Consider the following 25,491-nt stretch of genomic DNA (forward strand, 5'->3'; position numbering starts at 1 on the left):
CGATGTCATGCGTTTTTTAGGCTACAAGATTTTTCGTCATATACAGCAAACATCTCCTCACTATCCGCTAGCTGCCTGTCCCCTGAACACACTGTAAAAAAACGCGGTCTCTGTATGTCTACAGAGACCGCGTTTTCACAAACGGGAACAAAAACAAACTGGCCAACCTGCACCACCAAACATAACAAACAGTGTTCCAGTGTTCCAGCCAATAACCGACAAGAAGCATTTGCGGGTGGGGGTTGGGGGGGTTAGTGCGGGAGAGTGAGGGGACGGGACGAGGAGGAGGGAGGGGCGAGCTAGCCTCCATTTTGTTTGACAATACTTCGAACGTCAACAAGAAGTGACGTCACCCAACATCACGTAGAGCACCTTTAATAGAATTAACAGCATTCTGCTAATATGTTAGCATTCAGCCTGTGCGTCTGGAATCTTATTTGTAATGAGTAACGTTGCAGTTATTAGTAGTTATCAAAGCTGTAAGCAGCAGATCAAAGAAGTTTGGGGAAAAAGTGTATTCTACTTTCATTTGGATATGAAGACAAACAGAACACATGGATTCAGAAAATTATGTTTATTTGGGAAACTGAATTCAAGTTGTGTGGTGATTATTGCTATTAATGCTTGCTCTTGGGGGAATTACTGTAATTGTTGGGTATTTGTAAATTGTAGTGTGGTCTAGACCCACTCTATCTGTAAAGTGTCCTGACATAATTCTTGTTATGATTTGATACTATAAATAAAATAAAATTGAATTGAATTGATTATGGTAACTTACTTGATGATGTTCTTATGAGAAGGAATGTGAAATTGAGAACACGGTTAAAGTACATGTTTATGTGTAAAATAAAGTCTGGCAGAAGCGAGAGAAGGAAACACAATACCTGTTGCCGGTCTCAACTTTTTCATGTTCATTTCAGAACAACATTTTAATCTGACCACAGGCCTCTTGCCTGGGGCCTGTTACAGTATCACTGTTGCAATATTTATTACTAGGGACTTGCTAGATCTTTTCTGATGTTTACTTTCATTATCATCCATATTATGTATTGCAGGTCATGACTATTTCCACACAAGTATATGCAAAAGTGAGCTATCATCATCATGCAATCACAGCAGAAATAATGTGGCTCCTGTTATGGCTTATTCATGTAAAATATCTACATATTATCCTTCCACAGTCAGTGTTCACATGTATGTCAGTCAGTTTAATACTATCTATTATAAGGTGCACTCTAAATTCCCACTGGTGTCGCATTGTCTGTCAGACAGACAGACAATGCAACACCAATGTGAATTGATCACTAATCCACTAATTAATTTGGAAATACACAGATTGATTAAGAAGTTGGTGTATTTATCATTGTTTAACATGTGTAACAGATTAACATTATAAACACCTCCACAAAAGTTCTGAAAGAATACTGACAACTCTGCACTGCAAAAAATGCAAATAAAACCGCCAAAAAAAAGATTTGACAGACATCCTCCTCCTTTCTTTTCCCAGCTCTGCGTCCAGGACAGCAGTGATAAGCTGCAGCTTTTAGCTGTCTGACAGAGTAAAACATGAATGAAATGAAAATTGAATAATGTGCTGCAGCTCTGTGTACTGGCTGTTTATGGCTTTATACGCTACTTCCTGGGAGTTCAACCAACTCCCTGTGCAACAAAAGAGAGCCAATACGGTCTAAAGAGCTAAACTCCGCCAGTTGTCCTCTGGACTGAGGACACACACAACACGCTATGTCTGCTGCAAGGGCTGGCAAAGAGCAACAGTTGCCAAATAGGCCAGCATGCTTGTGTGTGTGTGTGTGTGTGTGTGTGTGTGTGTGTCTGTGAGTGTGTGTGCAGCCATACATCATTACCTGTGCTGGTAGGTGTAATGCAGAGGGGAGTCTTGTGTTGAAGGTTCAGCCGATCAGGACACAGCGCTAAAAAAAGGAGCAAACGTGTCGGTAAGAAATGAAGAAGTCAGGATCCTACTGGTCATTACTTTTAATTCCTAACTCTGGGTTAGCTTGGGCTGGGTGTATCACTACAACTTTATTTTTTACAAATATTCTCAAGGCCAAAAATGCTGAATTTATTTAAAAATCTAAGGCATTACATTTCAGTCCAGTGACTCCATTGAGTCCCTAGACTGAACGTAGAGGTCAGTCAGATGTAGTGCAGTAGTGCAGACACTGACTGACAACATTTGATTGAGTTCTCCTGGGGGCTCAGTGCCTACAGTATTTTTTTAATCTTTCAAGAACAGTAATTATTAGCTCTGTTATTTTTACAAAAAAGGTCCAGATTGTCATGGATCTTAAGAGAAACAGGATTCTTGCTGAACTCCTAATGTTTTACACCCATTATCCGAAGGAACAACAAGCTCTAACCTGTTTTAAAAACGCCTCAGATGTTAGTTTAAAGCACATGGAAGGTTTTAGATTGCCATGCACCGAACCCCTAACTTCGTGGGCACCATGCCATGAGGCAGCCCACTCTCTCTGACATCTCTCCACACATGAATGTGTGTGTATTTCAGGCCTGTGTGTGTATAAAATAACAACAGAAGGAATAACACTACATCTGCCCAAGAGGGATTATTAATTAGCAATACCTTCTTTCTCACTCTTTTTCCATTTGAAACTTGTTGAGGGAATTTTATCGTATCAAAAAGAGATAAAGAGACAGCACGAGAGAGTGAACAAGCAAGAAAATCAAACTACATAGAAAAGGTTTGGTACTTTTTCGAGGTTATTACTAAATAAAAAATAGCTGCAGAAAAAATGTCATTACCACTCAACAACCACTCGACTTTCTCAATCGCAGTTGTGTTGTTAGGACAGGCTGGATGCTGATCTGTGCCAAATCTGTATTCTGACTATTGGACGTAAACTAATCTTAAACCCGACTAATCAGCCCAGTCCGTAAATGGGCACTAATGCACTGGGAATAAATAATGCTTTTCTAACAAATGTACAATTTGCTCTGTACAATCATATTCAGTAAATCAAAAGAATACAAAATGTAATAGAATAGAATAGAATAAAATAAAAGAGCCGATTCAGAAAATGTTTACTACTATATTTATTCAAAAATAAATAGTAGTGTAATTAGTTCCCTAATTATTTCATAAAAAGGAGCTTGCTAATGATGATACCAATGATAATTGCCTCCAGACCCTGGGTCCCAGACCTCCAGGCAGCCCTCCTGAACCAGCTGATGCTCGAGCCCTGATCCAACAGCAAGGCCTGCAGAGTTGCATAAGGTGCATCAGGCGTGTTCAAAACCCAACCAGATGACTATGTTATGTTATTAACTACGATTGTTGTGTTATGGATTTTTTTTTCCACTGCTCTGGTCCAATACACTGATGATGATGCCACGTAGAAAATCAACATTTATAACACAGAAGCATTAGCAAGTATTCTACTACTGAGCTATTTGGAACTTAATTAGTGTGATGAACAAATTTTTTTATCAGAAAAAAACATGTCAATAAACTACAGCACCCCGTGCGTTGACTCATCCAGATGTTGTTTTTTCCACGTTCATTAGTATAGTCTATAGCCTGTATATCAGCAGGGAAAAGCCTGTAAAATAAGCTTTTTACCGTAAAGCATATATTTTGATTCAACCCCTTTTTAATCACCAACATTTTGTTTAGTAACTGTAATAATGTAAGCAGACACATTTACTGTAAAGTAACTTTTTAACTCACATTTCTACTATCACATAACCCTGTGGTTAGTCCGCTTTTCTTTCACACCACAAACAAACCGCACCATTGTCATATAGTCACCACAGTCGGATTATCATATTAAAAATGATACAGATATTATAGTGAATGGTGATAAGGCATACCTCTAGTTTAAGGAACACCGCACCACTAGGAAGAAGCAGAAAATGAGCAGGAGAGGACTGCACCCCTCTCACACAGGACCCCCACACATTATGTGCTCGACTGACACATACGGCTAATCTTTAGCTTTCACTGTTCACAGAGACTCAAGTCTGCGCCTGTAGTTCGTTTATCTGTGATTTTTGCCCCCAACGTCTCAACGGCACTAGGATTAGGCAATGGCTATGGTTAGGGTTAAGGTTAGGGTTAGGTGCCTTGAAGTCAACGGTCGCAGCGCTGCCTGGAAGGAGACATTGGGGGCTTAAAACACTATAGAGCCTGTAGTTCCATACAAAACTACTGCCAAAACACAGAACTACATCAAAGAGATGTCATAGTCAGTCATAGCATCACTTCATCTTCAGAAGCTGTTGTCCCGAGGAGCTGAAAGGACAGCCATCTGCCTCTGTATCACATGTAGACCACACATTATAAGTTTCATGTAAATTGGATTATGTTTGTCATATTGGCGGATATCCTGTTGCCAGTGGGTGGCGCTAGGACCAAAAGTCAAGTTTGGCCTATAAATGTCCTCAGGCCTGGACCTTTGTTAAACATGAGAAATTTCAGGCAGATATGACAATGTACACTCAAGTTACAACAACTTCTTGGTTCATCGATAAATGCTCCAAATGGCCGCCACGCCATGCCCACACCGTTTGACGAAAAGTTTTTTTTCTTTAAGGTGTTGAGATGGTACAGAACAAATTTGAAGTCCATCGGATTAAATCTCTTTCGTTATGAATCCGGAAAATTTCCACTCAATTTACAACCACTTCCTGTTTCGATGGTGAAACGCACAAAATGGCCACCCCGCCACAGCCATGCCCTATGACGAATTTTTTTTCTTTTAATAACTTTTCATCTTTAACGTCTTAAGATGGCACGGGGCAAATTTGAAGTTGATCGGATGAAATCTCTAGGAGGAGTTCGTTAAAGTATGACGTGGAAATGGCCAAAATTGCACTAATTTCAAACTTTCAATTCAAAATGGCGGACTTCCTGTTGGGTTTAGGGTATGGCTCCAATGGCGTTTTTTGTACGTCTCGACATGCTACATATGTGCAGCACGTTTTGTTAGTCTACGTTAAACGTACAGCAGGGGCAAAAATTCTTACGTTTTGTAGGGGGCACTAGCGAGCTATTTTTGTGCACCTATTCCTAAAACCCTTAAAATACGTACATTTTCACCAGGCTTGATGTGACTACCAATTTCGGTGAGTTTTTGAGTATGTTAAGCCCCCCAAAAAGGCGATTAATTTGCCGGAAGAATAATAATTCCTTCAGTTCCAATAGGGCCTTCGCCGCTGTCGGTGCTCGGGCCCTAATAATGTGTAAATACTATCTATTGCCAGCACTCTCTGTCTTTCAGGGAGCCTTCTGATCCAGGGCACTACCCTGTGTTCTTCAGTTTTGCAGTCTACCATATCTACATTCATATTTTTATTTAAGCTGCTTTAAATTGCACTAGTTCCAGATTCCGTTCAGACAATTACAAAGCTATAGCATCTGTCCTTACCGACAGAGGGCCCTATTTTTGTGGTGGACCAGTGCAAGGAGCACTCCGTCACTGGTATGTTCCTGACCATGAAATTGGCTTTGCCCGTCTGTGTGGTATTTTGGTGCCCAGCACACAGCATGGTGCACAGGTGGGAGGAGAGTTGAATAGGGTCTTAGACTGCGCTGAAAATAGACGTCCTAGAAATAGTTTCTGGTGTAACGCCACTGCTGACACTTTAATTCTTTCAACAACAGCAAACAAAACACTTGGGAGCAAATATGCTGCAATAATGGAATAGTGATTAAAACCTAAATGTGTGACATTTCCAACCTGAGATAGAATAGAATTGAGATGGAAAAAGCGTCACAATGATGTGGTCATATAAACGTCTTCACCAAATAATTTTTCATTACTCATTGTGTTAACTGTTACTCAACAACATGTTTGATGTTGTGTGTACCAGACAACATTCCTCTACATTTGTTGTGATTGGCAGAGCTGTTTAAGAACGATGTGAATTGCCTGACAAATACAGGGGCACTAGGAGACGCCCACCCAGGGTTTGGGTGGGCTTTGAACTTGTCGTTGCCATTAAGTAATGGATCTAGGTAAGGGTAGTGTTGGAGGAAACTTTCTTTAAAACAAGCTGTTGTGATGTCACAAAGGGCTTTCATTGACTTTCAAATTTAGGTCAAGATTAGGGGTGGACCCGCAAATTCGTTCGTTAGGTCGGTTGGGGTTTTCAGGCAATTTAATGAAGGTACACACAGCACAGTATACAGTGTATACAATTATTGGCTGTGTGTAAAGTTAACGGCACTGTCTTGCTGAGTCCTCTCCGAGTCATGCTCAGCCCCACAGTGTGCTGCGCTTCATCACAATTGCATCTTATATTAAAAGGTGAAATGGTCCTCCTTAACACACAGCATTGCATCGTATTTACTTATAAGGCTCTACTGCAAAAACTGCCTAATTACCTCTGCTCATACTTACAATGTCGGGCCACAGGACATTCAACATTAGCTGTACCTCTTGTAAAAAAAAGTGGCTTCAAATACTACACTGCACACAAATGGAAAGAGCTCCAAGTAACATTCTTCTGTTTCACTTGAACATTTTAAAATGTTGTACTCATGTATCTGCAGTTGTAAATGATTTTCTCAACGTTTTAATAGACAGTATTATACTAAAAAAAATTATAGAATAACACAAAAGTAATCCCTCAATTATCAAGTGTGGAGTGGTGTCCGTATATGCAGACATTGCCCTCTACCCACATTTACTATTTGTTTGGATGTGCGACAGCAGACAGCCTTTTAAATAAATAAAATTAAATAAAGGATTAAATATGTTTTTTTTCAAGTATTTAATTCACAAAGAAGTATACTATGTATTAGGGGTGAGACGAGACACCCAGGTCACGAGATTGGGTTCACGAGACAGGATTTTAACACTATTTTACAGAAAACTTCAATGAAGAAATAAGACTGGAAAAATAGTCCTTTATTCAATCGAAATTCACAAAATGAAAACCGAGCACTGAAAGGTTTTGCCATGACCTTAAATGACTTCTCTCCTGAATAACTAAGAGTTACACTGTTACTTATTCCATATGTATGGTGGAGAGAGAGATTCTTCACTCAGAGAACCAAGGTTACAACATAACCAAGCGTTTTCTGGCAGTAGTTGAGACCAGTTGTTTTGTACTTGAATTTTTCATTGTACAGTAGACAGTAGGGCTGTGCAATTAATTGAATTTCGATTTCAATTTCGATTTTGGCTCCCAACGATCACCAAAATAGTATAATCGAGAAAAAACAATTATTTTTCCATGTTCTGTTTTACAAGAACACTCTTACTTTGTCTTGTGTTCTGAATGACACGCGCACATCCGCGCACATCCGCCCCTCCCGAAGCCAGTCAGGGAGGCAAGTCGTGTGCATATCATCCACTGGAATTTAAAAACTCAGCGCGAGTAAAGATGGCAGCAGCATTTGGTGAGCATAAAAGGCAAAACCAACTCAGTTGTCTGGGAACAGCTAACGTTAGCTAACCCTGCGGTCCCTCTTCCTTTGACCCCCCCGCTGTAGTATACTGTCTATAGACGTTGTATTCCCCCGACACGCTGTATTCACTTACTTTTTTTAAACTTACGTTTAAAACTTGTTCCAGCTTAGTAGGGGTGCATATGCATACTGCTCAAAACCAACATGAAAAAACATAGTAATGTTCCCTCAGCATTTAGTTTTGTTGTTAAACTGTATTTAAATGAGCAGGGACGTTAAATCACCTGTTTCACGTAACGTTACTCTAAGGTACCGTCTATGTGCTGGATTTTTCCTAAGGTTAGCTAGCAAATAAGCCCACTGACAGCGACATTATTGTTGATATTTTGGCACAATGTTTCGTAATGACAGTAGTAGTGGTCATAGTGAGTGAACATGTGATGTGAGATGCACACTGTGTTATGTTTGTGGAATTGTTCATTAGCTGTGTAACGTTATGTGTGATATCTGTAACAGTAGTAAAACAGATGTTATTCTGATCCAAAGACTCTTTCTGTGAGATAAAGGACACAAACAGATTATACCCTGGACACTATCCATTATATCCAAATGTTAATGAGTAATCGTGTTAAATAATCGTGATTTCAATATTGACCAAAATAATCGTGATTATTATTTTTTCCATAATCGAGCAGCCCTAGTAGACAGAGAGAAATAAAGCTTATTTTACTACGGCGTGGGTACTCTCTAATGTTCTAACTGGGTTTTACAGGCAGCTTTTTCCTTCCGCTATCGCTCTGCAAAAGTAAACTCAGTCAACTTTGGAGAACGGCCGGGGGATCTTCTATGCTAATTTCAAGGCTGCTGCTCTGCACTTATGTACTGATATCGCGAGACACTTTTTACCTCGACGAGAAATCTTATCGTGTTTAATCTCGCGAGATCTCGTGGGGACGAGATCTCATCACACCACTACTATATATTTATTGAATTACCAGAAAACATGCTATACATTGATATACATATCATTATTGACATATGAAATGACATATATCGGGATAGAAGATTTTGGCTATATCGCCCAGCCATACATATAAATATTAAATAATGAATTAAATAGGGTACAAATTAGATACTGTCGAGCACCATTCATCTGAAAGAAATAAATCATCTGAGAAAAAGGTAGACCTAGAAACAGTTTTAACCGATCAATTGACCTTTGACAATGTAATGCTGGATCTGGATCACATCAAAAAATGCAGAAGTGAGTAGCATCCATATCAAGCTATAGTACATCAGTAGTTTATCCATAACAGTAACTTTGCAAACAAAAAGTGTCTAGTGTAGTCTCACACATGCCAGAACAGCCCTCACTTTCATGTTCTGCCACGCTTCAGCTTCCCTCTGTCTTCTGCCTGGGCTCTAACCTTTGCTGTGCCCACCAACTCTCTTAGTACAGGTCAACTTGAGAACACTGGTGCGGTCAGACTAATCAACCTGCCTCACCTGCCATCTGGAACTCCCACAAGGGAGTGTCATCCATGTTGCAACACCAATAGAAACAGCTGGAAAGCAATTTTAAGCCACGTACATTACATAACCTGCCACTTTAACAGCTGAAAAAAGACAGATCTATAGACAATAGAGATGCACCGATTGACCGGCCAGTGACCGGAATCGGCCAATTTTCACGTGCTCGGCCATGACAGGTGACCGGCCGGTCAGTCTGACTTATGCCGATTTTATGCCGGTCAAATGCACTTGGGCGCCGCATGATTAACATTGCGCAAGATCAGCGCACCGCCCCTCAATCAGCTGTTCATGAAATGTTATAAAGTCATAATTATACACTGCTCTGCAGAGCAGTCTGCTCTGATCTCAGCCGCTCTCTCTCTCTCTCTCTCTCTCTCTCTCTCTCTCTCCCCTCTGAGGCTCAATAAGTGGAACATGAAAACCGCGGGTCCCGTGAAATATGACAGCTACAGTTTATTGGAAAATAGCGTTGGGCACACTGACTTTGATGAATTTTTGCTGTTGATCAGACCCCAGATGAGACAAGAAGCTAACGTTAGCAAACGCTGCGGTAACTGTCCCTCTGCCTCTGACGGTGCAAGAGGCAATGTGTTAAAAAAAAAGAGAGACTGTATTCCTCCGACCCGCTGTATTAACGTTACTGTTTAAAACGCTTTCCAGGTTAGTGGGGGTGCATATACCGCTCCACACCAAGATTAAAAACGTAGTAATCTTCCCCCAGCGTTTAGTTTGTCGCTAAACTGTGTGTAAAATGAGTGGTGACGTTTATGTTTTCAGGTAACGTTACTGTATAAAATATCTTTATACTACAAGGCTATATTTATTATATTAAGTTGGTTATTGGATGTGAAAAGAAGGAAATGGTTCTAACATTGCTCTTTAGATGTGTGTGAATTTCCCACACCAGGAGTAATTTATATAGTTATATTTTATAGTGATCCATTATCTGTTCAAAAAATGTTCTATGCAAAATGTAAAATGTTCTATTTAAGAAAAGATATAAAATAAATATTTGGGTGTGCTGTAAAGTGGTTAGAAAAAATGAAATCGGAATCGGCTAAAATCGGTATCGGCAGGTCAAACTCAAAGAAAATCGGAAATCGGAATCGGCCTAGGAAGTTCTAATCGGTGCATCTCTAATAGACAATATAAACTCCACTGCAGTTACATTTCACAAACACACACATTAAAGCAAAACGATTGCCTGCACAATTTGCCCACAGCATTACACACACACACACACACACACACACACACACACACACACACACACACAAAGCTACGTTGCTAGGCCACTCCAGGGTTGTTGACATCCCGCTTTGTACTTTGTTGTAGTACTCACCAGTCCACTCAACCTCTCTCGTCCCACTGTGATCCACAAAGTAAAAACATTTTGAGGTGAATGAGCGCTCGGCAGTCACAGCTGTGACACAGATTCTCAAAACAGCCTCACGCACCTCAATGAACGTAGTTAAATGAAGTTCAATTAAAAAGTCCCTCCTGGAGAACCAATCATGAGCATTTTAGCTAGACCCATCATGCACCTGTTGGTCACCCAACATCATGGGTTTGCTCGCCGGGTGGGGCAATAAATCAGTTAATAAGGTAGATGTAACCGTTTGTTACCTATGATGAGGTATTCCTAATCTTACAGTTTTTTACGATTGCTGTGACAATTCTTTCAATACTTTTAACAACTTTCCTAAACTCTTAACACAAGCTTAGCACAACATCCATCTGTGTAGGCTATACATTTAACACATTTCTTGTTGCTTTGAGACAAATTGCATACAGTTAACACAAATTTAAAATGCTTGAACTTCTTTTACACACAAGCTCAACCAAGACCAAAACAATGGATTTTTACTGACCAATTTGCAAATGCTTTCACACTGTATGTCAGAACAGATAACGTCAGAACGATCATGTTCTAAACCTAACGTATAGGTTAAAGACAAAGTGAACAGCTGTTCACAAATAAACACAAGGGGGGGGGTATATTTATACCCCCTCCATTTTATTCCATTGTTACTGGGAAACAGCTGATTGAAGCTATGCAAATAGATCAATCACAGCTGATTCCCTTCTAGGAAACACACTCAGGTGTTGAGGTTCTTTCAATCGAATGACCATATGTTACTGTAGTACATAGAGTAAAAGAGGACCTATTTGGGCTGATTTTGTGTGGTAAAGGAACAATAAAGATGAACACAAGGAAAGTAAGAAAAATTCCTGCACGAGGGAGAGGAAGAGGAGTACCAGGACAATTCTGTCTCTCTTCTTTTTTCCATAAACCGTACATTCTATAAAGCTACTCTGAGACGAGTGATTCATTTTTTGAATTGAATTTCTGCAGCAAAAGAAAAAAAATGCATGCATTTACTAAACCCAACAAAACTAAAATGTAGCGAGGCAGTGTAAAATACAATCTATGATCAATAGAAAATACTATTGTCTATTGTATAAGTGCAGACCTGACACATATAAAATAATGCAGTTTCTGTAATTCCATCTGATGTTAGTGTTTTGTATGACATTGTGCTATGATTGACTAAATGTTCCTGTTGGGAAAGAACATGTGTTAGTGTTTTGGAACAATTATTTGATTTTGAGACATGTTTGCATTGTTTCAGACATAGTGTATTGAATTATTGTATTTTGAAAATTAGTGTTAAGAGTTTAGTTTTCAATGTGTGATTTTGAGCATGAAATTAACTGTTTTGCCAACTGTGTGTTGTAGATGTGTTGGTGCCTTAAGAGTTTAGGAAAGTTGTTAAAAGTACTGAAAAAATTGTCACAGTGATTGTAAAAAAACTGTAAACATATATTAAGTTAGGATGTAGGAATAATAACAATGTCATAATAATAGGACAACACCGGTGTTACGAATACACCGCAAACGCACCACAGCTGCGCCTTTCCAGCTCTCCAGTTGAGCTTCTGCTGGCTGCCCATCTGGGTAGAGACAGGACCGTAGTTCATACTGAACCTCAAATTGTTTCTGTCGGCTGTTCCATCGGTGTGTGAAAAGGTCTATATAAATGAAGTCCATTTGTATAAATATGATGTTAACCAATTGGGTGGCTCAGACCGGCGTGGAGCTCCACGGACCTCTTGCAATCTAGTCTCTGGTTATATTTATCCGCAAGTCGCAAGTGAATCTGGCAAGAAAGCACATTGATAATCTATTCTAAACTATATAAATATATTATACAGTATATAATATAAATTATCTGATATTAAACTTTTGCTTTTTCACTTTGACACCAAATCCTCTGCCATCATCTTGTCGGGTCTCATCAGGTGATGAGTGAAATCTGACTCCTGCTCTGCAATGCTGCCGCTGAACAGAGCGGAGCAAACACTTTCACATTTGATCTTTTTATTAAAGAAGCAAAACGACGGTGGGCGAGTAATGTATGTCTTGACACCGTGTCACACCGGCTACTGCTGCAGCTATGGCGTAGGACTGCCTTAGTAGTTTTATTCTTTTCCAATTTGTCCTTCACACATTTTCACATATATACACACACCAATAGCAGCATTGGGATTGCCTATTGTCTATAATCAAATAAAAATATCCAAAACATGTCAGCAAATATGAAAATGAATGAGGAAACATTTCAGAATAAATATAGCCTTAATAATTTCTTCAATTGTTTCACAAATTGTTGGTTAATATACTGTATATATTTAACACAATGTATTTATAGGATTATTTATTTGACGTATTTTTTATTTATTTACTATTCAAATACATTTGACATACTGTTGATGTCTTCACAGTTAACAGGAAGACTTGTTTTTACTGAACTGAGCTCTACGGTCAAGGTCAGAAGCGACACCACAGTGATGTCCACAAGAGGAGAGACTGACAAAGGATGAAAGTAAAGTGTGAGATGTGCTGAAGTGTTCTCTGCTACATGCATTTGCACATGAAATGGATTGCTCATGCTGGTCCACACTGTTCATTATGTCCCATCTTTCCTTTTGCAATTGAGATACTGGGCTGGAGCATGGTGGGATCTCAGACATGCACAGTACAGTACATACACACACAAGTGTTTAAGCCTGGCTGAGCACCAATGAGCCTGCTTTAATGTAACCAACCAGCCAGCAAGAGGCACACACCACCGATGTGCTCAAACACATTGCATTTCACTGTGTGTGTGTGTGTGTGTGTGTGTGTGTGTGTGTGTGTGTGTGTGTGTGTGTGTTTTTTTGTGTTTTTGTGTGTGTGTGGTGTGTGTGTGTGTGTGTGTGTGTGTGTGTGTGTGTGTGTGTGTGTGTGTGTGTGTGTGTGTGTGAGTGCTAATATAACCAGTCAGCCGGCAATAGAGCCACACTTTCAATGCAGGGTGGCAATGACCTTTTAGCACACTCATAAACACACAGCCATTTGTGTTGTATGTTTCTTTGCTGGATACATATCCACTTACACAAATAGCTCCAGAGTGTAATTGAGGGCTTTTTGCAGTAAAAATGCGTATACGTATATATCTAATAGTAACGCTACTTTGCGCGTTGCAAGTAGTTTCAAGTTTCAACTCGTCTCGTCGTGAATCTTTGGTCTGCACTGGGCTGAAGTACACATTTGTTGTCCGTTAATGTTGAATGGGGCTTTGCAATGACAGTACGCAGCTGATTCTAGCAGTCACATCCAAGTAGCAGCACAATTAGAATTAAAACATACAATATGTATGTTTTAATTCTAATTGTACTGCGCGACATTCCATTGCCTTGCAGTGGACAATAAATGTTTTTTTCTGATTCTGATAGGAGACTTAAAGTCAAAGGTCTGATTTTTTTATTCATTTTTAATGTTGAAAGTAAACATAAAAAAACTGAATTTACAATAAAAGCACATGCACAGCTCTCATTCATATTACAAATGATAGTATGAAAAAATGACAAGATAATCAATATTGAAGACAGATGATGGGGACAGATCATCTCAACACATGCTCTGGGATAGCACTATAAAAGCTCTGAAAAGGCCCGTTGATATCCTGATTTTTTTTTTTTTCAGTAGCCACATCCAAAATGCTATGAACCTTCGACTTTTCATTCTCCTCATTAGGAAAAATACCATATATTTTGCTCTTGCGGCACAGAATGTCAACGTCACAAATATGAAATGTAAATAATGTGAATGCATAAAAAATGTGTTTTTTTCTTCGTGTCTGGATTACAGTAGTGTAAAACAACACATTGTCATCAGAACTCATCTATTTGATCTATTTTGTATTTACATCAAGACTTACAATCACAAAGTTGTTCCCTCATTCTCTCTATCTCTCAGACAAACTGACTGAGACCAACTGATCCCCCATACACACACACTGTCAGTGGAGTGTGAGATCAAGTGTTGCTATCCATCAACTCTACCATGTGAATGTCAACTAATAAAGCCCCCTGAAGCTAATGTGTGATTTGTGGTATTGGGCTATATAACTAAAATGGACTTTTGCCGCATTGGCAAAAGTAAGAGTAATTGAGTGTGTGAGTGTGTGTGTGTCAGTGAGATGAAGGGAAGATAATCCTACCACCTTGCTAACATCAACGAAGACTGTCAGTGTGAGTGAGTGAGTGGGGGTTTGTTTGGTTTTGTGTGCACTTAATCCTTCCGCATATTATATCATTATTAAAATGGCTACACAAACAAGTGTAAATCAAAAATGATTCTGCAGTTAAATTCTACAGTTTCTCACCATGTTGGAAATGTGTCCTATTCTCTGGTTACGTCAGCTATGTTAGCTCGCAGCCAAGGAGGACCACATCACTGAATTCTGCTCATTTGTTGCTGGTCAACTTATAACATGCATGGCCTCTAAAATCGATGCAACGCAAACTCTTCACTTCATCGGGGCGTAGCCTCAACGCAGGGCAGCTGAAATGACTCGGTCAAGGTTAGGGAAAGATTACTTGGAGTTTAAATCTTTGGATGGTCAACACAGCTACTTTCAAATGGGATGCAGGCTGTAGGCGTCAAAATCAAATGTTTTATATGCAGCCATCCTCTTCCACGAAACTAAACACCATTACTATTTTGCTGTGCCATATCAATATATGAATTTATATATATGATGTTTCTTTTTTTGCACACATAAATTACAAGAGAGAGGCTGCTGAACTGAATGCACTGGCAGGAGGTGATTGGCCAACACTGAACGGACAAAGACTTGCTGATCTGACACCAAATCCACACACAATAATTACACATAGGCATCCAAATCAACACATGAAAGCAGTTGATGACAAAAATGCCCTGCGTATGCTGATCAATCATGTTACATGCATTTTAGAAAGATACATTACATTTAAAATTACAAATGAAAAGACATTAGATTTCAATTGTTTTTATGTAATGTTTTATGTAGTCACTGCAGCATTAGAAATGCCGATGGCAATTTGTCATATTGTCACACAGACTATAAAAATAACTTTACAGTGTGCACCTGGACATGTGATTGTTGGGAATTGGATCAGGACTAATGTTGATGCTGGACACTGGACACTGCAGGAGAGTGTCAGCTGCACAACACAGCCAGAGTCACTTTGAAGGAAGTGGTCTCTCAGAAGCTTAAGCATTTTATGCTTCTGCGTCGAATCGACGGCGTACCCCTGCAGACCCCTCTCAGGGCTCCAGACTGCGACCAAATGGTCGCATTTTGCAACCAAAATTTGAGAGTGTGCGACTGAATTTTACATCCAGTCGCACCAGTAAATTTGCCACTTTTTTACACGTTAAACGTTGAAATTTCGGTACCTGAGAGCGCGTAAGTGCAAGCTTATCTGTCCTCTCTGAAAATTGACAGAGAGCAGAGCTCTGACACAAACACACACACTCTCACACATGCAGAGCTGCAGATGATGCAAACTATGTCGTGAGTCACGGAAATGCCGATAAAGTGGTTTCAAGTGTGGTTACAGTTTTTCTTAACTTCACGCAGACAGCGTTTGCTGCGATATGATATTAATGGCGAGCCGAAAGCGGTCGCGGTGTTGTTGACGTTACACTTCCTCTGATACAAGCAGGCACAACAGTGGCTTCTATGTAGGGCTGCTCGATTATGGAAAAAATAATAATCACGATTATTTTGGTCAATATTGAAATCACGATTATTTAACACGATTACTCATTAACATTTGGATATAATGGATAGTGTCCAGGGTATAATCTGTTTGTGTCCTTTATCTCACAGAAAGAGTCTTTGGATCAGAATAACATCTGTTTTACTACTGTTACAGATATCACACATAACGTTACACAGCTAATGAACAATTCCACAAACATAACACAGTGTGCATCTCACATCACATGTTCACTCACTATGACCACTACTACTGTCATTACGAAACATGTGCGCGAAAATATCAACAATAATGTCCCGGTCAGTGGGCTTATTTGCTAGCTAACCTTAGGAAAAATCCAGCACATAGACGATGACCTGTAGCGTACCGTGGAAACAGGTGATTTAACGCGTCCCTGCTCATTTAAATACAGTTTAACAACAAAACTAAATGCTGAGGGAACATTACTATGTTTTTCATGTTGGTTTTGAGCAGTATGCATATGCACCCTACTCAGCTGGAACAAGTTTTAAACGTAAGTTTAAAAAAGTAAGTGAATACAGCGTGTCGGGGGGAATACAACGCTATAGACAGTATACTACAGCGGGGGTCAAAGGAAGAGGGACCGCAGGGTTAGCAAACGTTAGCTGTTCCCAGACAACTGAGTTGGTTTTGCCTTTTATGCTCACCAAATGCTGCTGAGTTTTTAAATTCCAGTGGATGATATGCACACGACTTGCCTCCCTGACTGGCTTCGGGAGGGGCGGATGTGCGCGGATGTGCGCGTGTCATTCAGAACACAAGACAAAGTAAGAGTGTTCTTGTAAAACAGAACATGGAAAAATAATTGTTTTTTCTCGATTATACTATTTTGGTGATCGTTGGGAGCCAAAATCGAAATTGAAATCAAAATTCAATTAATAGCCCTATTTCTATGCCCTGGTGACTGACTGTCAGTCTGAGGTTGTAAGGCAAGGCAACTTTATTTCTACAGCACCTTTCAGCAACAAGGCAATTCAAAGTGCTTTACATGAAACATTAATATATATATATATATATATACAGTACAGGCCAAAAGTTTGGACACACCTTCTCATTTAATGCGTTTCCTTTTTATTTTCATGACTATTTACATTGTAGATTCTCACTGAAGGCATCAAAACTATGAATGAACACATATGGAATTATGTACTTAACAAAAAAATGTGAAATAACATGTCTTATATTTTAGATTCTTCAAAGTAGCCACCCTTTGCTTTTTTATTAATAAGGGACAAAATTCCACTAATTAACCCTGACAAAGCACACCTGTAAAGTGAAAACCATTTCAGGTGACTACGTCATGAAGCTCATTGAGAGAACACCAAGGGTTTGCAGAGTTATCAAAAAAAGCAAAGGGTGGCTACTTTGAGGAATCTAAAATATAAGACATGTTTTCAGTTATTTTATCACACTTTTTTAGTACATAATTACATAAAATAATGTGTTCATTCATAGTTTTGATGCCTTCAGTGAGAATCTACAATGTAAATAGTCATGAAAATAAAGGAAATGCATTGAATGAGATGGTGTGTCCAAACTTTTGGCCTGTACTGTATATATATATATCTTTTTTTTTTTTTTACTGTCATGACAGCGATGGGGCTGTCAGTTTACCTTATATGTTGTTATCTTCAAAAGTGACACTGAATTTGAAACAGCACATTGTAATTTCTGCATCTATTATCAAAGTATTTATTAGTAATACAGTGGAAATCAGTAGAAATGTGAATATTTGGTTAGCATGTTGATTTACGGTGTGTGCCCCTAGATTTTCTGGTTGTTCCCCTAAAATTTTCAGTTGGGGGCCACTGTGCTCCTAGTGAAAAAAGTCTTGAGCCCTGCCTCTGCGTCTATGCCGGACCCTACGCCGTAGCCTGATGTGCACCTCTCGAAAAATGCACGTCACTCGGCCGTGGCTTGGTAGCGTTATATCTCCCCTGACTCATTTCCTGGTTCTCCTTCTCCATAAACAACATTAAATCAAGGACAGGGTTAACTTTTCCTGCTACAGTTTTCCCACCGTGGTCAGAAAGAACAGGGGAGACACTTTGTTTCTCTCACTATGACTCTAGAGTCGCTACTCGCTCCGAAGCTAATCGCCGTCACTCTCTCACTTCTCCCTCGCTCTATCACCCACTCCCCACACACACACACACACACACATGCCGGCTCGACGCACACGCCAGAGTTAAATTACGTAGCCATTAATTGCCGTAGCCATTACGTAGGCTATGGCGAAAGCTCTGCGTGGAGCCTCTGCAGAACCATAAAACAAGCTTTACACTAAACAAATGTATCCAGTGTAGCTGAGCCTTTAGACTGCATGTAAACATAGGCGTTTAACCCAAAGATCACTTGATTAAGACGTTTCCATTGATTTACTAGACATGCTATTGGTTCAGTGCTGTGAGCAGCAAAGCCTCACTCACAATGCTGCCCATATTAACCAGTATAGGCATATATCAGTAATACCAGCAAAACAGCTTCACCTATTATAATAAAAGAATAATAAAAGTATTGCAGATTTATTTTAGGGCTGTGCTCGATTGAATACATTTTTAGTCGACTAACAGTCATTCAATTGTATTGACTAATCGATTAGTTGATTTAATCAACAGATCTGTAAATCTGAGCAAAAGCACCACTTTAATTCTTGTGTTTACCAGAGATGTGCTCATACGTTTCTTGGAAATAAGTCATTCAGCATGAAAAAAGCATAAAACATGACTAATCGACTAAATAAATCTTAGTTGACTAAGACCAAAACGACCGATTAGTCGACTAATCGCCTAAGAGGGAGCAGCCCTTATTTATTTATAGCTTAATTTAGATAAAAGTAAAAATTCTATAAATATTGTTTTTCCCCTATAATTGTATGGGCCACCCCCCTGCCAGGCCAGAATAAGTTAAGTTAATGCCAAAAATAACTCCATATATCCATTCCAGTGTTTCCCTTCTATTCATTCTGCTGCGACGCACCGCCGTGAGTCCGTGACTGAGGCAAGTGTCTATGGTTAGTTCACGTCTCTAATAACAGCAGGGCAGTCGAGTGTGATACCTAAACTGCTAAAGTCAGTTGAACAGGTGAAGAGGTTACAGACGGTAGTGAATGACATGCTAACGTGCTGACGGTTTCTGTGTTTTTGTGTTTTCAGCTGAGCTAGACAGAGAATATTCCGTTAAAACAGATCGGTGATGCTGTTTTGCCCTCAAAGTTTCCTGTGAAGTTTGCTGAAAGTGATGTAATGTAGCCCCGGTGTTTTTTAGGTGGACTGAGCACACTGGCGGCCTCGGTTTAAAAATAGCTTTTTAAATGCTACATTGGTTACCAGTTATACAGTTACTTAGGAGGTAATTTGGCTTTGTGTGCTCTGTTTCATTTGACATGCAGTTACCACACCTGTCATTATTTAGTTTGAATGAAAACTCAAAGAAGGCTTTTTTTTTTTTAAATAAGTACTGTGCGGTGGATCTAATTCATGCCAATGTGAAGAGTGTGGATTTCAAAAAAGTAAGGAAAAAGAAAAAGAAACAAAAAAGAATATCTTTAGTTGGTAAGTTGTTGATAAGTGTTGAATTTGAGAATGGAATTTGGTGTGGTGGTAGCACGTGAGAGTACATTAAAATGACTAATCCATGGGGGTGTAGCTCTCCTGAGGGAGGGAATTAAAGTAAGAATGTGAGCTCAGTTTTTTATCGCATTCAAGCCTGAGTCTTGCGAAAGCTGTGAGTTAAAAGCATATGAAAATAAATTATATATAATATATATATATATATATATATATATATATATATATATATATTTTTTTTTTTATAGAAATGAGTAATGCCACTTGGTAAACTAGAGCAATTTCTCATTAGCTTCAGAAAAAGGCTAAAGTGATTTACTGCTCTGGGGATGCATTGATCTACTATGTGCCCCCACAGTCAAATAAAGTCGTCAAGTCCTTTTAGCTGATGCAGCGAAGCTGGTATTTGCAAATATTAACAAATTACTACAAGCATCCTCTTTTTCCTGATGTTGCTTATGTAACAAACTTTTCTAAAAAAAAAATAAAAATAGTTGTGTTGTATTCCTGTAATGTCATGTCTATTTCTATCAGGCAACAACATTCAATAAGTAAATTATTTCACACTATGGAATTTACAGTTTAAAAAACTAAAACATTGCATAAATGCAATTGGTGCACAATTATTATTCATCTATTGCACTCTTTTAACTCTCTCTCACACACACACACACAAACACACACACACAAACTATGTGCATACATTTTCACTTTGAGGGCTCTCATGTTAATTATTAAAAATATACACGCACACACACACACGCACACACACACACACAAACACACACGCACACACACACACACACACACACACAAACTATGTGCATACATTTTTGTTTTGAAGGCTCTCATGATAATTATTGAAAATACACACAACAGTCAACTTGGGTTTTGCAAACTTCACAGGACAATGTAATGACTTCCATTCATTTATACAATGTGCTGAATGCACCTCCGTGATGAAATTAATGTTAATTTAGAGCAACTATGTCACAGAAAAGTCCTCCCAAATGGGACATAATGCTACTGGGATTACAATGCAAGCGATCAGAAAATGCTACTTTCTAGGGCTGCACGATTAATCTAATCGCAATCGTGATGTCACTGCAATTACATAACCGCAAAAATTGTGCAATGTGAGTAAACAAAAAGGTGTGCCTTGTGCGTGAAGCTCCGTGTGCACTGCACTCTCCGCATTGTAACACCTGTCACAGTGTTTGATGTAAACTCAGTCTGCGTCCAACACCGCTCGTGGTCGCTCTCCTCGCCTCACCACTCAGGCACTGACGTCACTCACTCGCCTGCCGTTCTCGCTCTCGCTACTGCCTGATTTATGGTTGTGTGTTGAACCTACGTTGAGTCTGCCCTCTGAATTACGCTACCCCGTATCGTACGTATTAAGCGTGCTCGTCGTAACAACGTCCACAGAAGAGGACCAGTGACCAGGGTTAACGACTCGGTGTGTTCAGGCAGTAGCGTGTGTCAGGTATGGGCACGTGAGCCTCAGAAGCATAGAGTGTTTAAGAGCATGCAGACAACAGAGGTTGTACACAGTATATTTTGTAACTTAATAACTAGTACTAGGTTTAGAAATATTATATTACACCCATCCTGAATGTCATCGTTTGTAAGGGCATACAAAATGTAATAATTAAATAACAATTTGTATTTTTGTTATTTCATTTTCTATAATATTAAGTCTAGGGTGCATGGGTAGCTCACCTGGTTGAGTGTGCGCCTCATGTACAGAGGCTCAGTCCTTGCCATAGCAGTAGTGGTTTGATTCCAACCTGTTGCCCTTTGCTGCATGTCATTCCTTGTCTCTCTCCCCCTTTCCTATCTTCGGTCTAATAAAGACCTAAATGCCCAAAAAATTATCTTTAAAAAAAAAATATATATATATATATATATATACATATATTAAGCTCTTTGTATGTTAAAGTTAAAAAAATACACATTTCAAAATTGTATTAGCTTATTTTCTGCATTTTCAAGAAAAGTCATGATACCATTATATCGCAATCGCAGCATTGTAAATTGTAATACGACTTTTTCTCCAAATCATGCAGCCCTAGCCTCAGGTGACCTGAACATTATGAGGTGAAACAGTGTAGCCTGCGTTGCCTTGTACTCCAGAGGCTACAGATACGCAAGTCCATGACAGATAAATACTAGGGCTGCTGAAAAAGCCTGGGAATGCGCCTATACGTCTATACATTTTTTGGGGGTCCAAATTAACAATATGGTCAATATCTATTTAACTTATTTATAATTTTAACACCCGGCTGTCACAACTGAGGAATTCTCTACCAAATCACAAAGTAGAAGCAGGGCAGCAGCAAGTGCCTGACAGGTCTGCAGCATCCTTAACAAAACTCTGACCAAACTAAAAACACTGATTTTCAGTGAAGATTTAGACTTAATTTAGGCTTAATAACACACACACACACACACACACACACTCACACTCACAAGCTCTGCTGTTGGACAAAGGGCCCATTTATGAAGCTCCAGGTAGCTTTCATCAGCTGGATCTTCAGTCTGAGTACTCCCTGGACAACAAACACACACACACACACACACACACACACACACACACACAATGTGGATACATTTTCAGTTTGAGGGCTCTCATGGTAATTATTGAAAATACACACGCACTTACACATACACACTTACACACACACACACACACACACAATAAACAGCCCACAAGGTGTATATATGTTTGTGTGTATGTTGTTGCTGAACCGGGTGTTAATATGTTAATACGAACAGTCAACCAGCAAGACACACACACACACACACACACAAACACACACACACATGCATTCACATACAATACACACTGTGTCTATGTTTTTCTCTTACGGTGGAGTATGCAAAAAAAATGCAAAAAAAATGCAATCATGGTGGTGTGTATGTAAGCATATATGCATAGAGACAAAATACCGACACATTCAATTAAATGATACAAAAGGTTTCCTAAACGTTTCTTTCTCTTGTTGCTTTTACCGTTTTATACGTTTGCTTTTGTCTAAAGATTTTTATGTTGTTACAACATAAAAAGAAGAACCAGCATTTACTATATTAGAATATGCAATGAAAAAAGAAATATATAGATCCCATTTCCAGAGGACTGTCCTGGTCTGGGTATTATAAGTGTATATAGTACACTTAACACATTTGTGTTAAAACAATCACTTGATTGTAGCGTGCGGGCATTTAAGATATTTAAGATGACAGAATGCTATACTGGGAAGCTCTAACATGCAGCACTATAAAGTCGACTGTGCAAGAACACAGTAACTCAAAAGGAAAGTGGACAACATGTTCACGGAGATGTGTTACCTATCTAGTTTACAGCTGTGCAAGTTGATTTTGATATGTAAGAAACTAATTTGAAACAGATGGTTGCCGAGAAGGCAGGGAAAATGCTCCCGATGCTCTGAGTTCATCATTGACCATAATCACAATAATTGTGTTGCGTATAAAAAGTATGAATTGGTGTGTACTGTGTACTGTATCTGGTATCCTTCAAACAGAACAATATACGTCCATACGTCACTCATCTGTTCTATTAAACCTGGAACTGTCACGTACAACCGTTTCTTGCCAACACTGTATTTCTCAAGAAATAAAACCACATATGTCTTTCACTTACAATCTGCAACTTTCTTCTTGTGTTTAGTGAGGGGGCTGCCTGAGCCATCTGTGAAACTCACAGCGGTGTACAGTATACTTCCACAGTGCCACAGCGTCTGTGCAAAAAGACCACTCCGCTCTTTATACCTTCCTCTTGAGCCTGGAGTTATGACCAATGACTGTTCTGTGTCGTTAGACTGCTCTGGTTAACAGCACAGATTCAAACAAGCACAATTTTGCTTAAGGTACCACTAAATATCCATGTTACTAATATGGCTTCACTTGCACTAGACTGTGCCCTCATTGAGACTTTCAACAGTACCATGAGTGCAGACAACTGTATCAGTTTGCTGTAATGCAGACACAAAAAAAGTAAACGACAAGTCTGTATCATACACACATGAAAACATAAAACCAAACTTCGACATACACACATTCTAGATAATCACAGTATCCAGTCGTAGATCACTGTATCAATATTACGTTCATATAATCTTGTTCTAAAATGACTCTCTGCACATATGTACATTGCAGCGTACATCAGCAGCATTTATAAATGCTACACGACAACTCTTGTGCTTCTATACAGGCAGACCACTGCACTCATCTGATCCCCTTTGTCATCGTGAGCGTGAAATGATGACGAACTGTAGGGCTGGGCGATATGGAGAAAATCAAATATCACCATATTTTTGACCAAATACCTCGATATTGATACCACAACGATATTGTAGTGTTGACTATCGGTGCTTTCACAAAATATTTACACAATGATATTTTTGATGAATAATCACCAGTAATGTGGATATAATGACTAAGTGGGTAAAGGCAAATAATTGAACAGTTACAACAGTCTGTTAAGGTCAGAAAATGACATTACGTTACTGTTATGCAGCCTTTAAAACCAGGAAAAGACAACACTTATGCCATATTACGATATTACGATATCCAAAATCTAAGACGGTATCTAGTCTCATATCACGAACTGTACAGTAGAGTTGTTCCGATACCAATACCGGTATCGGAAATGCCTCCGATACTGCCTAAAACGCTGTTATCGGTATCAGCGAGTACTCAAGTCTATGCACCAATCCGATACCACGTAATTTAGCCCCAAAGAAATCAACTTCTAATTCTGTTCTTTTTCCGTTATGACCGACTGTCAAAAACTAGATAATGAAATAAAGTTATCTGTGTGTATTTTACAAAGGGTTTAACCTGAGCCAGGCCATACAACAATGATAGCAATCGTATCTCATCCATACAGGGTTAGTAGTATACAGCTGTTAAAAAGAAATATATATATATATATATATATATATATTTTTTTTTTATGTACTGGTATCGGATCGGTACTACGCAAGCTCAGGTATCGAAATTAGTATCAGAAAGGAAAATACTGTATTGGAACATCTCCGCTGTATAGTTTACTGAACAAACCCAACTTCTTTACGTTGACTCATCAATACCATTTTATCAATAACACTCGCAGTGCAGATACAGCCGTCATTAAAAAAGAAAAACGTTAATGTGTGATATGGATATGGTTTTAATTGTTTTATTGTACTCAAGGTCACAGTTACCACACCCTTCATCTTCGCAGTACTCTTCTGACGGCAGCCACACTACATAGTGTTGTACAGTAACTACAGAAGCTCCGATGTCTGAGCAGTAACGCTGCAATTTCATAAAGCTACTGTACACTTAATGCAAACATTTTCCATGACAACGGTACTTCAATATTGTATCTGCTTATCCCAAAGCATAACAACTAAATGGGACAAATATTCAGTTACTACCTCTACCTGTCAAGTGCAGTGAAGAGACCGTGCATGCACTCTCTATTTTAAAACACACAGGGAAGAAGGGAAGGCAAGAGAAAATGTCAAACACTTCACTGGAACACGCGGTCAAAACAGTGGGTAAGTTCACAAATAAAGTGACAGAAAAAAAATTCTAAATAGATTGCACTTTTGTAAAAAAAAGAAAAAAAAACAAAACATAAATACAGAGTGCACAAACCCTCTATTGGACATTTTACATGAAGGCAATTAAGGATAACACAGGACCTACATGGGTTAGCTGCCGGAACAGAGCCGTGAGAAATGATAGAATGATAGAAAATATGAAGTACAAGGAGAGAGCAACAACTCAGTGTCTACCTTGCCGGTTTATCCTTCACTACAATTTGAATTGCTATGGTTGCAATATTATATAATATAGTCCGGCATC

General features: G+C 39.1%; 1 long non-coding RNA gene across 1 annotated transcript in view; it reads right to left on the reverse strand.

Moving 5' to 3' along the window:
• The window catches only part of LOC120563164, a 66,824-nt gene that overhangs the window by 39,175 nt on the left and 2,158 nt on the right, over positions 1–25,491 (reverse strand). The window contains exon 2 of the long non-coding RNA XR_005639917.1: positions 1,866–1,931. This is a non-coding gene — a long non-coding RNA (uncharacterized LOC120563164). The remainder of the gene's footprint in view (positions 1–1,865; positions 1,932–25,491) is intronic.

The sequence above is a fragment of the Perca fluviatilis genome, chromosome 1 (assembly GCF_010015445.1).
Source record: "Perca fluviatilis chromosome 1, GENO_Pfluv_1.0, whole genome shotgun sequence".
NCBI lineage: Eukaryota > Metazoa > Chordata > Actinopteri > Perciformes > Percidae > Perca > Perca fluviatilis.